Below are 14,287 nucleotides of genomic sequence, written 5' to 3' on the forward strand. Positions count from 1 at the left end.
AGAAAGTTTCCAACAACAACCAATCACAGTTTCCCAAGAGAAGAAAGAAAACTCACAGAACCGAGTTAAAGTCTTAAATCAAGAGGTTTCTTCAGAGGAGGATCTCTCAGGAGAACCTCTACCAGGTTCTTCCACGGATCCAGAGTCCTCAGAAGAGACCGAGGTCGCTGGAGAAACCATCCTGGAGGATTTGGACAATCCAGATGGTAAAAAGAAAAAGTCTAAAAATTCATTTTGGAAGAAGGTACGACACACTCTGGGATGGAAGAAGCCAAAAAAGAAACAAACAAGTGACGACCAACAAGAACGTGTCTAAAGTTCTTGATTTTGATATTTAGAGAAGGAGAAAGACGAGCAGGAGACGAACCGAGGACTGGAATCAAACGCATGGAGGTTGTAGCCTCTGTGAATGGGGCGCCATGCCACGCTCCGTCAAGACCAAATTTAAAAAGTTTTTCCCCCCATTGACAAACTAGAAAATAGATCCCTTCCCAACCAAATTGGAAAAAACGTGGGCAGCACGGTGGTGCAGCGGTTAGCGCTGCATCTTCACAGACACCATCTGTGTGGAGTTTGCATGTTCTCCCCGTGTTTGCGTGGGTTTTCTCCGGGTGCTCCGGTTCCCCCACATCTCCTAAAACATGTCGGTCAGGTCAGTTGGTCACTGCAAATTGCCCCCAAAGATTTGAAGAAACCCCAAACACATGTGCAGCAGAGAGACTATATGGGCCACCTTCTGTCAAATTTTAATCGGAGTTTGATGGATGAGTGATTAATGACCCTAATTAAATAATTTTGATTTCCGGTCACATGATGCATTTGTAGCCATTTAGGTTAGCGTGTCTTTAATATCTTTTCTTTTTTCAAACTATTTACCCAACGATTTATTGTTCAGTGTTACCTCAGTTTAAATTCTACAGGCATAACCAAAATCATGAAACTATTTTATAAGTCTTAAGTGAAAATACGGTCTTGCCACTTCTTTTTGCAAACATGGTTGTTAATTTTTTTTCAGCTCATGACATGACAGCAGATTTTTCTGACATCAGCAACATTCTGACCGAGCAGAACAGCAGCAGCAAGTTTCCCTCCATGAACGCTAACTTCACTGAAACGGCTCCACGAGCTGAAGACACTTTAAGGTTGGTCAAAACTTTAAAAAAATTTGGATCTCGTTAAAAATTGAATTCTACTCTGAAATGAATCAAACTCATGTGTAATGTTTTGTCTTAGTGTAATGTTTCACCTCTCTGCAAAACTTTGAGTCACTAAGCTTTATCAACAGTTTGACAAACAGTTTGCTTTGTGAAGCACCGCCTCGCTGGGAGGGAATCAAAAGGCTAACATGCCAATCAGGTGCAAGTTGGGCGGGTTAAAGTAAGAGAAACCCGATACTGCAGTCAGAGCACGATGAAGACCAGCAAGCAAAATATCAGAGTTCAGGAGATACAGGATAGACAATTTGACTGAATCAAGACATTGCCCAGAAGTTCAGACTGGGAAGCTAACTGGCACATTGCTAGCTAAGTATGTGGAGCAGGAAAATAGACCGTATTTACTTTAATTTATGCAAACCAATTGCCTCAAAAGATTCAATTACTGCAACATATAAAAAACAAGTGTAGCTACACCGTGTGATTTTGGCAAACAATATTCTTAAACTCACCCAAAATATTATTCTCCACAAAACTTCTTTTATTTTCTGCCTACAGCAGCAGCAGCAATATATTTGGTACATAGATTAAAGATTCATGGTCTCATTATTTGACATGGTTGTTCTGCTCAAAACCTTTTGGTTTGCTTGAGCAGAAATGGTGTAGTGTCTGGACATGTTAAAATGTTCAACTTTTACCACCCTAAATACTCATTACTTTCAAATAGTTCACTTTTTATTTGATTTTACTTGTTGCATGGACTCAACTTAAATAGATTAACTTATAAAGCATTTTTTTATATACATCCAAATGTTCCTGCCACTTGCTTAAGATGAGTACAAACAACAAGTCGATGATAATTAAGTGATGTTCGCTTGAACTTTTCTTTTAAGTCTAATGTTTTATTTTACAGTGAGGAAGGCCGGAGTCTAGCTTTAGCAGATGGCTGAAGGCGTCTGATCCGCTTCAAACTCAGTACCTGTTTGCTCCAAGGCAAAACTTTGGTAAGGTTAAATTTAGTGGCTAAAGAAAGTCAGACGGTTTATTCTCCAATGTGAGAAATCCCTTGAGGTAGTCAGGTTTCTTGTTTGATCAGATCTTGTTAGTCAGTATGATTACTAATTAACGGTTGATTCTTTTGTATCTAGATGCAATGTAATCATTCAATTCACAATTTAAGTTTTATTATGGGGATGCAGCAGATAAAATATTTCATAGTATATTTCACTGATTCCTTTCATACAGTCTAAACTCCCTGAGAAAAAAAAGACCTTTCAGAGAAATATAATTTTGATTGCTTTGAGTTTAATGATATTTTACTTAATCTGACTGATATGATCTTCTTTAGCGCATACTGATGCTTCACATTGATCATTTATAAGCTTATCGATCACAAGAGGTTTACTGTCTGTTAGTGAACATTAGTGAACAGCATCATTAGGACCAAGGAACAAAAGCTGCAGATCATTTTAAAGGTAACAAAACAATTCACCATGTTGTGAGCAACTCTTGGAGCATGGTTGTGTAGTGAGTATGTTTAATTTTAATTTTTAGGTAAAGTGTACCAATAGCAAACTTAGTCAATGTTATTATAAGTGGGGCTAGTTGTCAGAAGATGTAAGTAAGTCTCGGTGAGAGGGAGTATTTAAGAAAAAACACAAATTCACTGATTGAATTTTTGGCTGATAGCCAGCATATATTTAAATTTGTGCAACAAACACCAAAAGAAAAAAATACTATATAAAAAACGGAATGGCTATTCAGTTTGATAAATATTTACACATTGAATAAATCAATATAAATCCAAGGGCACACTTTAAAACATCAAATCTAAATAAATAATATGAAATATATTAGCTATTTTAATACAGACTGATGGTTCACATTGATCATTTCAAAGTTTTAATAATGAAAAATAAAAAAAAATAGAGGTGTATTATATTTTGTTAGTGAACACAGTAAAGTGTGTAAGATAATGGGTGGAGGGAAAGCTGAAAGATACATATGAGCAACCTCAGCGTGGCCTGTTTAGTCCCTGTCAGATATTGTTCAGAAGTACGTGTACAAATGAGGAACATTTACTGACATGTTTCACTCTAGCAAGTGTTACAGAAAAAAAATCTATAAGAGTTTAAAATTTAAGTGATGAAGGAAATCACAAACTCATAGTCAGCACTGACTAGTCGTGCTACCATAAAATAAAGCAGTAAAACAGTTAAAACTCTAGGCTTTCTGTAGAGGTATGTGTTCAGTCTTACGGGTGCGCACACACACACACGCACACACACACACACACGCCCACGCACACACACACAGACAAGCACCCATGGCAGGGGGTCTGGGTGGGGACATATGCAGATTCCAAGAGCTGATAGCAGACCCGATCAGGAAGATATTCCGTTTTAAAACCAGAGATTGATCACCATTGTTATCGATTCTTTGCCAGAGGATGTCGGTGACATAGAGTTTCCTTGCACAGCATGTGTTTTGACCCCAAAGGTCATGAGAATCACCCAACTAGGATTTTTTTAACCTGCCTCGCAGAGCCCTTTCCTGTTTCCCGCAGTGTCTCAGGAAAAATATTCTGTTTAAAACCAGAGGTAACTACAACATCCTATTTAAATATACTATATTGTATATTATTCTCAATTATCTAACACTTGTTGTTTTTCATACTTTACTTGTATTATTCTTACAACTCATACAGGTCTGAAGGCGTGGGAATAACAGATCTGTGTGGGGGATGGGTGGGAAAGGTGGAGGAGGGGTGGGAAAGGTGGAGGAGGGGTGGGAAAGGTGGAGGAGGGGCAACATGTGACCGGAAATCAAAATCATTTAATTAGGGTCATTAATCACTCATCCATCAAACTCAGATTAAAATTTGACAGAAGGTGGCCCATGTAGTCTCTCTTGCAGCTTTATTGTTAAACTTTAAAATGAATTGAATTAGCCGTACGTTAGCCCTTTTCCCTTCGCTGCTTTAGCGCCGCAGCAACACTGGGCTCAATTTTTATAGCAACAGCTATATATCATCACCCAATTTGCCAGATTTTTTGTGCGTCGTCGGAGAGCACTGCCGAATGCGTAGGTGCATATCGCCTGGTGGACGGGTGCGGGAACTGTGCCAGAGGGTCTACAGTGGCTGGCGGGTGGCAGTGCCGGCACCCCGCGGTGGCCAATAGGCCGGAGCGGTGCTGAGCTGCGAGGGCTGCACGACGCCGCTTGCAGCATTCATTTCTTGTATAATTTTTTTATCCAATTACTCGATTAATCATAAGAATAATTGATAGATTACTAAACAAAAATATTTGTTGTTTGGAAAACAATTTTGAAGAATTGCCTAGTAACAGAGTTTTTTCACTCTCTCCTCAGACTGAGTGGCTGTAACCTCTCAGAGAGAAGCTGTGAAGCTCTGTCCTCAGTTCTCAGCTCCCAGTCCTCCAGTCTCAGAGAACTGGACCTGAGTAACAACAACCTGCAGGATTCAGGAGTGAAGCTTCTCTCTGCTGGACTGAAGAGTCCAAACTGCAACCTGGAAACTCAGGTAAAATGTTTTGAATCCTAGTGAAGCCATATTTCTGTCCATTAACTGCTGCTATAGATGATGCAAATGTTATTTCAATAGTAGATTATTAAAATAAAAATGTCTGACTGTGATGAGGCTAATCATGCTAAGTCTTGACACATAAACTCAGCTGGTTTTCATTTACTCCAGGCTGAAAGAACCAGGAAGAGAGGAATGTAGAAAGGTGGGGATCAGGCTTTAACTGCTAGTGTAACGCTGGACACTTGACAGATTGCTGCATCCTCAGTGTACAAAGCATTATTGCAGATTCTTCCTCCAACCAGTTGTTAGACTTATTTCTTTATTAAAATCCATTCCCTTTTGGTTTAAAAAGTAATATCTTTGTAATCTTTTTTGCAGCCCCATCATGCATCTCTGTTCTTTCTCCTTTTTCTTTTTCCCTGCTTGTCTAAAGAAAGTCTGGGTCCTACCTTTCACCATCTCCCACCACTGTGCTCGTGTTTCGTACAGGTCTTGGAGGGTCTGCCACTCGTGGTACCGCTCCCGGTACTGGCCGACCAGAACCTGGTCCTCCAGCAGGGAGCGGTTGAGTTTCCACAGACCTCTCCCGGTCGTCGCACCTGAAGGAAGTGAAAGCGTGCAGGACAGAAGGAGGTGATCAGAAAAGAAAGCCGGTGACAATCTAGCATCAGTTAGGGCGCAATCCCTGATGAAGAAATAATCAATACGAGAGGCCATAGAGCCGTCACCACTGACCCAGGTGTGGCCCTCCTCTCCAGGATGCATAGTTCTAAAACAGTCCACTAGTTTAAAATCCCTAACGATTCTCTGTAATAAAAGTGATGTTTTGTCTACCTTAAAATCCTGTCTATTTCTTTTCCTATCTTTTCTAGATAAAATGCAATTGAAATCCCCCCAATTATTAAAGGTTTAGTTCCCAGCATGTGGGGCTGCAGTTCCTCTAAAAAGTCATACCTGTCGTGTTTGTCATTAAAGCCATAAATATTTAAGAGGTTAAAATCCTGTCCGTTAAAAGTCAGATTTGCTAAAAGTACTCGTCCCTCTCTCACCACGGTGCTCCCCTTCACCAAGATGTGCGGGTTGTTTATTAAAATGGCCACGCCGTCATTTTTATTTCCATTGGAGCCGCTCCATATAGACGGCCGTGGCCACAAGTCCTGCCACCAGGTGTAAGTCTTTAAAAACGGGAGTGAACATTCTTGTAGTAAAAACACATCTGACTGTACGGAGGTTAAAAAGGATAAAACACTCTGGGCTCTAACTCGCGACTTCACTCTTCTAACATTGATGGTTGAGAAGGTGAGAGTCATGAGTATGATGGCTAAAATCAAGTACGACATTTTAAAGGATTAAAAACAAGATAATACTAATTTAAACCCATGTTAAAAAACGGGCGGTCGTTAAAACAAGGCGGGTTCAGAGACTGTCCTGTGAACAGAGCTCTTCCTTCCCACATGGTGGTGCAGGTCGGGTTGGAGCTCCATTCCCCCTTCGGACTCTCGGTGTCGGCCATCTTTCTAAAGCCGTTACCTTGTTTGGGTCCTCCAGGGTTGATTGGTGAGCAAAGTCTAGGAACGAGACCTCATTGGATGAGCCAGCGAGGAAGGCTCTGGATTCCTCTCCGAAAGAACCGAAGAGTTCCTCCAGCCTTCCTCTCTTCCCTACCTTGGGGGTAAGGTCGGGAGGTGACTCAGATGCCGGCCTCTTAGCCAGCTGGGCGTCGGGGAGGGGGGCATCATCGCTGCTGTCCGTCTGTTCTTCCTCAGAGTCCGAGCTAGCTCCGCCTTCGGTTAGCATCTCCCCCCCCTCACTGGATGTTTCGGTCTGGGGGGGGGCTTCCTTCCCCTCCCCGCTTCCCGCCCTCTCCTCCTCTCCTCCAATCAGAGGACCTGGCGGGAGATTTGAATTTTCCGACCCAGCTGAGTCCACTTGCTCATTTACCGTTTCTGTTAGCGTCTCTTTTCCTTTTTTCAGTTTATTTGCAAACGATTTTGGACAGTCTCTGAACAAATGATCCTGTCCACCACACAAATTACATTTCCGCCCGTTCGTACATTCATCAAAAGTGTGTCCCACTTCTCGACATTTACCGCAGAAAACTTTTTCACAAGTTTCGGCCAGATGACCATGCTTGCCGCATTTCCGACACAGTTTGGGTTGGCCTTGATAGTGAATGTAGCCCCTGTTCTCCCCCAGGACTATCATTGAGGGGAGATGCTTCAGGCCCTGGAAGCCTTGGGGGTCTTCCCATTGCTTAATGGGGACCCGCCAAGCACAGTTCCAGATGCCGTCCACATCCCGCACCTTCATAGCCTGGCCTCTCACAGTGCAGTATCTACCCAGCCACATACAGATGTCTTCAGCACTGACAGTCTCATTGAACATCCTGACAATCACCGTTTTCAGGGAGTTGTCAGTCAGTTTCTCGACGTCAAATACTGAAAACTGGGTCTTAGCATTTTCAAACCGTGTCCAAAATTCCTTAAGAAGTGCGGCAGAGCAAAAACTTACATCATATCCCTTATTGAAAGGCAGGGTAAGGATACAATTCAGGTCATCTGGCCGAAACTTCAGCACCTGTTGAATCAGCTTCCTGGAAAAGTCCAATCTCGTTATTCTATTTTCTTCTTCTTTTTCTTTAAATAAAAATCGAACACTGTGGTGCCTCCGCATGCCGGCATGGCTAGCCGCCATGGTGGAGGCACCACCAGTTAAGGTTTAAAACCTTTACTAAAACCAATAAATAGTTAAGAATAGTGATGTTACGTGATGTGCCGAGGCTTCGAGGCGTGTGTCGAGTAATGGAGGGGGCGTTTCCGTAAAGCGCGTATCGAGGCTTGCTTCATTTAGGGGAGGAGCCGAAAACGATGACGTCCGAAGCCTCGCTGCCCGGCTGTACCACGTGACTGCTTCGGGAAGTGGCTCAGATGTTGGCGTGGGGTTTGACAGCTTTAGAAACCCCACAGGATCCATTCAAAATGTGGGTTGTTGTAGGCGAGTTGCGGTCAGTTCAGAGAGTGTATAGAGTTTTGATAGTTTGGATAGCAGAGTTTGGATAGTGGTTATTTAGTTTGAGACAGTTAGTTTGGTGTGTTTGGAGAGTTTAGTAGAGAGATAGATAGATAGGCAGACAGACAGACAGACAGATAGATAGATAGAAGCATGAAATCATCCAAGTTACACAAGCATTAGCCTATTCACTACCCCCTCCCTAGTTCCACAAGCACTTTCACTGTCCTCTGCCTGATTAAGCCCAGGCCATTTTTCTAGAGTCACAGAAAAACTTTATTACACAACATGCCATATCACATGACACTACTATTTTGGGAATAATTACACACAGAGGATACATTCAAACAATATTTTATTATACACATATGTGTATACATAATTTATGTAGACAAATGATTTCGTCCTACACCTTTTGTGACGTCATTCCCAAGAGTCATAATAGACAAAAATTCAATGCATCACACGTGTTAAGATACAGGCTGTGATTATACACCTGGCCAGTAGGTGGTTTCGTGTGCACATGAAGCTTCAAGAAATTAACCCTTTCTCGAACCAGTTGGCTCAAGTGGTTCAATGCCTCATGAGGCTTCATCTCACCATCACTAGTTAAATGTTAGTCAAATGGAGGCTAACAGTCTGTAGCTAAGCTAACTATGCTAATGGTTGATAATCTCACACAGTCTACCCACCTCTTAGAGAAAAACTGGGTTATAAATTGACACTCTCACCTTTTTCTTTCTCCTTCTCTCTATTTATTGAAAACTTACTTTATAATTTTTCTTAGCAGCAGAGTAACAGCCACAGTCGTTCTTGTTTCCACTGACTGCTGCTGAACATCGTCACCGTCAAGCTCCAAGCAGGAACGAACCATTTCATGCAGATCCAGGGCGGTCAGGGAAAATGTGAGCTTTAATTTATGGTTTTACCGCTAAAAACAATTTTAGAAAACACAATATAATTAATTTTGTAATTGCCCCATTTTTAAAAAATTTCTATGAACAAAAAAAACAAAAAACTGAGGAGGGCCCCATGTTGGTCAGGGGCCCTTGAAATTGTCATAAATTCCCCCCCTACACGGGGCCCCTGTTACAGGCATAGGAGCCAAATACACTGCTCAAAAAAATAAAGGGAACACTCAAATAACACATCCTAGATCTGAATGAAAGAAATATTCTCATTGAAACTTTGTTCTGTACAAAGTTGAATGTGCTGACAACAAAATCACACAAAAATCATCAATGGAAATCAAATTTATTAACCAATGGAGGCCTGGATTTGGAGCCACACACAAAATTAAAGTGAAATAACACTACACGCTGATCCAACTTTAATGTAATGTCCTTAAAACAAGTCAAAATGAGGCTCCGTATTGTGTGTGGCCTCCACGTGCCTGTATGACCTCCCTACAACGCCTGGGCATGCTCCTGATGAGGTGGCGGATGGTCTCCTGAGGGATCTCCTCCCAGACCTGGACTAAAGCATCCGCCAACTCCTGGACAGTCTGTGGTGCAACGTGAAGTTGGTGGATGGAGCGAGACATGATGTCCCAGATGTGCTCAATCGGATTCAGGTCTGGGAAACGGGCTGGCCAGTTCATAGCTTCAATGCCTTCATCTCGCAGGAACTGCTGACACACTCCAGCCACATGAGGTCTAGCATTGTCCTGCATTAGGAGGAACCCAGGGCCAACCGCACCAGCATATGGTCTCACAAGGGGTCTGAGGATCTCATCTCGGTACCTAATGGCAGTCAGGCTACCTCTGGCGAGCACATGGAGGGCTGTGCGGCCCTCCAAAGAAATGCCACCCCACACCATTACTGACCCACTGCCAAACCGGTCATGCTGAAGGATGTTGCAGGCAGCAGACCGCTCTCCACTGCGTCTCCTGACTCTGTCACGTCTGTCACATGTGCTCAGTGTGAACCTGCTTTCATCTGTGAAGAGCACAAGGCACCAGTGGCGAATTTGCCAATCCTGGTGTTCTCTGGCAAATGCCAAGCGTCCTGCACGGTGTTGGGCTGTGAGCACAACCCCCATCTGTGGACGTCGGGCCCTCATACCATCCTCATGGAGTCGGTTTCTAACCGTTTGTGCAGACACATGCACATTTGTGGCCTGCTGGAGGTCATTTTGCAGGGCTCTGGCAGTGCTCCTCCTGTTCCTTCTTGCACAAAGGCGGAGGTAGCGGTCCTGCTGCTGGGTTGTTGCCCTCCTACGGCCTCCTCCACGTCTCCTGGTGTACTGGCCTGTCTCCTGGTAGCGCCTCCAGCCTCTGGACACTACGCTGACAGACACAGCAAACCTTCTTGCCACAGCTCGCATTGATGTGCCATCCTGGATGAGCTGCACTACCTGAGCCACTTGTGTGGGTTGTGGAGTCCGTCTCATGTTACCACGAGTGTGAAAGCACCACCAACATTCAAAACTGACCAAAACATCAGCCAGACAGCATAGGTACTGAGAAGTGGTCTGTGGTCCCAACTGCAGAACCACTCCTTTATTGAGTGTGTCTTGCTAATTGCCAATAATTTCCACCTGTTGTCTATTCCATTTGCACAACAGCAGGTGAAATTTATTGTCAATCAGTGTTGCTTCCTAAGTGGACAGTTTGATTTCACAGAAGTTTGATTTACTTGGAGTTATATTGTGTTGTTTAAATGTTCCCTTTATTTTTTTGAGCAGTGTATTTAGGACACCCATATTTTAGGTAATAAAATGGATAAAATGGTGATATCAGTAAAATGGATCACTGATGTCACTATGTATCAGTGATAGAGCAAGAAATAACTATAAACCACTAACTGTGTTCATTATTCTCAGTATAACTAAAATCTACATGCTGTGATGTTCCTCAGTAAATATCTACAGTGGAATCAATCGACTCTTTTAATCACAAACCAGCAAACAAAGTTTTAAAACTTTAACAGCCTTTAGGTTCAGCTCTGTGTCCACCATGATAGATCTGGACGTCTCTTGTATCACTGCAAATGTCACAACAATTCATTTGTCCAATTCTCCATTTTTTCCATATTTGTGAACAACACTGCATAGATATACTAAACTCCTCCTCTTGGGCTGCAGGCAGAACTTCATCCATGATCCGGAGTGGGATCTCCACCATTCTCCACTTCAAGACCAAAGTCTTGGAGATGCTAAATTTTATTTAACAACCTTCACAGTTTGAATTTAGGTAAAGATCAAATCATCAGTATCACGGTCACTGATGATATTTTTCTTCAAACAGAAAAAGATCTGTGGCTTAGAAGATCCATTTTATTTCAATTTGATGCACAAACAAAAGAATCCCAAAAGATCTACATCTATTGATTTAATGTTGAATTATATATTTTATACATCACTCACTGACAATAAGAAATATATTGAAATAAAATTATGCACAGCTGTGTGATTATAAGTCATATTGGTCAAACTTAAAGTTTATAACAGATTTTCTCCTTCACTCTCAATCTGGATTTCTTGTAGACTCTTTATGAAAACCAATCACAAAACAATATTTCTCTGTCAAGAATTCATTAAAGATTCAAATTTACTTAAATATAAGGACAAGTTTTTTCTGTCTGACTCACTGCACTCTGAGGCACATGCAATATCTGAAAGGAGAAAAAGTGACTGCTAAACTTTTGATTACTTCATCCTTGAGGATGATTGTTTCCCTGATCAGTTTGTGTGGCTGCAGATTTGGCCTCTTGGTGTTTGTGGAAAACCACTTTATTCTGTGATGACCTTTAATTTTTTTTTTTATGAATAGCTCATATAAATTAACTTTTTTTAGATTTTCTGTTTAAGTTACAAACCCTGAGACAAGTTTTCTGGAAAAGGACAACAGGTTCCTCCAAAGGCAGAGACACCAAAACGAAAGTGATTATTTCTGTTTGCTATACATAACAAGAATTTGTCCTCTTCTCACGCAACCACAGCTTTTTATGTCAGTATCATATTTGTGATAAGTACTTATCAACCAAGTGTAGTCTGATTTTCTGTTATCTTCAAGCTTTTTTTTTTTTTTTTGCGGCACTAGTGGCTCGTATTTTTTGTGACAGTAGGCAGACAGGAAAGAGGGCGGGGAGACATGCGGCAAAGGTCGCTGGGACCAGGAGTAGAATCTGCGACATCCGCATCGAGGACTAAGGCCTCCACACGTGGGACGTGCTAACGCCCTGCGCCACCACAGCACGCCCCATCTTCAAGCTGTTTTATGAAAGCAGGCTTCACATACCTTGGATAGCATCAAATTTAAGGACTTTCCAGGACCAGTTATCTAAAACTCAATGCGCACAAGTTATTTAATTAATCAAATGTAAACCTTTGCTGAGTTTGATTAAAATGTAATGTTTTATTATTGTGCTTGAGAAAAAAATTTACAATTAGAAAAAAAAGTGAATTGATAATGCAGTAAAATACTGCAGTGAGGTAAAGAGAATTTTTTATTGCAAACGTGAGTAATATAATAACAAATTGATGTCAGAGATGATGTCTACAGAAACATGATTTAAGGATTAAAGCTAGAACAGTTCAATAAAAATCCAATATTTCTGCTGGTCCTGTCTGTTGACAGGTCAGGGTTTTTTTTGTCTATGCTGGATTGTTCCTGAGGTGGATTCCTCCTGTGACCTTGATGGCGAGCCTTCCCACCTGGACTTAGAGAAAGAACTGGATTCCTTCTTTTCCATTTGGAGTCCTGCTGCACCCTGCGGTGTGGTTGGCCTGTGTCACTCACATCTTTACACACAGTTAGTCATGCGTGAGACCACTGACTGGCATTTTTCATTCTTACTATTTCATCCTGGAGTTTCGGACATTAGAATAGAATAGAATTCAACTTTATTGCCATTGCACTGTCACAAGTACAAGCAACGAGATGTAGTTTGCATCTATCCAGAAGTGCTGTACAAGATATAAATATTTATTTACAGATGTACAAGACTATGTATGTATGGACTATAAGGGGTTATAGCAAGAGATATACAGTAGATATTGTGTATAAATATAATTATAAATATGGGAGCTGTATGCACAGATTATACAGAATATACAGATTATACAAGAATGTTAGGGAATGGATTATATATGTATATAATATAATACAAGATAAATAATGGCAGATAAAATTTACAGGTTATATGTGTGTGTGAAGAAAACAGTCCGTGATATGTGTGTGTGTGAGGATAGTCCATGTGTTATTGTTGTATGAGAGGATAGGGGAGTACAGTCCTTATAGTTTATGTTTTATGTCAGGAGGCGTTCAAAAGCGTGACAGCTGTGGGAAAGAAGCTGTTCCGGTGCCTGGTGGTTCTGGTCCGTAGGCTTCTGTAGCGCCTCCTAGAGGGCAGGAGGGAAAAGAGTGTGTGTGCTGGGCGAGTGGAGTCCTTTGTGATTTTCCCGGCCCTTTTCAAACACCGCTTCCTGTAGATGTCCTTGATGGCAGGGAGCGTTGCCCCGGCGATATACTGGGCAGTTTTCACCACCCTCTGCAGCGCCTGCCGGTCGGACACAGAGCAGTTCCTGTACCAAGCTGTAATACAGTTGGTGAGGATGCTCTCAATAGTGCAGCGTTAGAAGTTCGTGAGGATCTCTGAGAACGGGTGGTTCTTCCTCAGGGTCCTCATGAAGAAGAGGCGCTGATGCGCCTTCTTAATGAGTTTGGAGCAGCTGGTCGTCCAAGTCAGGTCCTCGGAGATGTGGACTCCCAGGAACTTAAAGGTGTCCACACGCTCCACCACTGTCCCCTTAATGTGGATGGGTGGATGTGGGTCAGCGTTCCTCCTGAAGTCCACGATAAGCTCCTTGGTCTTCTCGGTGTTCAGCTGCAGGTTGTTTTTGTCGCACCACTCAGCCAGACGGTCTACCTCCTCCCTGTAAGCGGCCTCGTCATTATCTCTGATGAGGCCGATCACCGTGGTGTCGTCTGCGAACTTGATGATGGCGTTAGAGCCATGGACAGGTCTGCAGTTGTAGGTGAAGAGGGAGTACAGGAAGGGACTCATCACACAGCCTTGTGGCACTCCGGTGTTTATGATGATGGTGGATGAGAAGTGGTTGTCCAGCCGGACATGTTGAGGTCGACTGGTCAGGAAGTCGAGCAACCAGTTACACATGAGTGGACTGATGCCGAGGTCTGTGAGTTTGGTAATGAGTTGTGATGGGATGACAGTGTTGAATGCTGAACTAAAATCTAAGAACAGCAGTCTGGCGTAAGTGTTCTTACTGTCCAGGTGAGAAAGGACAGAGTGCAGCGCTATAGAGACTGCATCCTCTGCGCTCCTGTTCTGCCTGTATGCAAATTGGTGGGGGTCTAGTGTGGGGGGGAGACAGGATCTGAGGTGTGCTAGGACCAGCCGCTCCAAGCACTTGGTAATGATGGGGGTAAGGGCTACCGGGCGGTAGTCATTGAGTCTGGTTGGGATTCTTGGGGATTGGGACGATGGACCAGTTTTTATTTGGGACATTAAAACAAACTGCTGTGTGGGAAATTCTCCTCATGTGAATGATGTTGAGTTAAACCTGAATTGGAACTGAATTTGATTAATCTGTTGTCTATTTCAATTCAAATTC

This window comes from Xiphophorus maculatus, chromosome 16 (assembly GCF_002775205.1).
Source record: "Xiphophorus maculatus strain JP 163 A chromosome 16, X_maculatus-5.0-male, whole genome shotgun sequence".
NCBI classification, from domain to species: domain Eukaryota; kingdom Metazoa; phylum Chordata; class Actinopteri; order Cyprinodontiformes; family Poeciliidae; genus Xiphophorus; species Xiphophorus maculatus.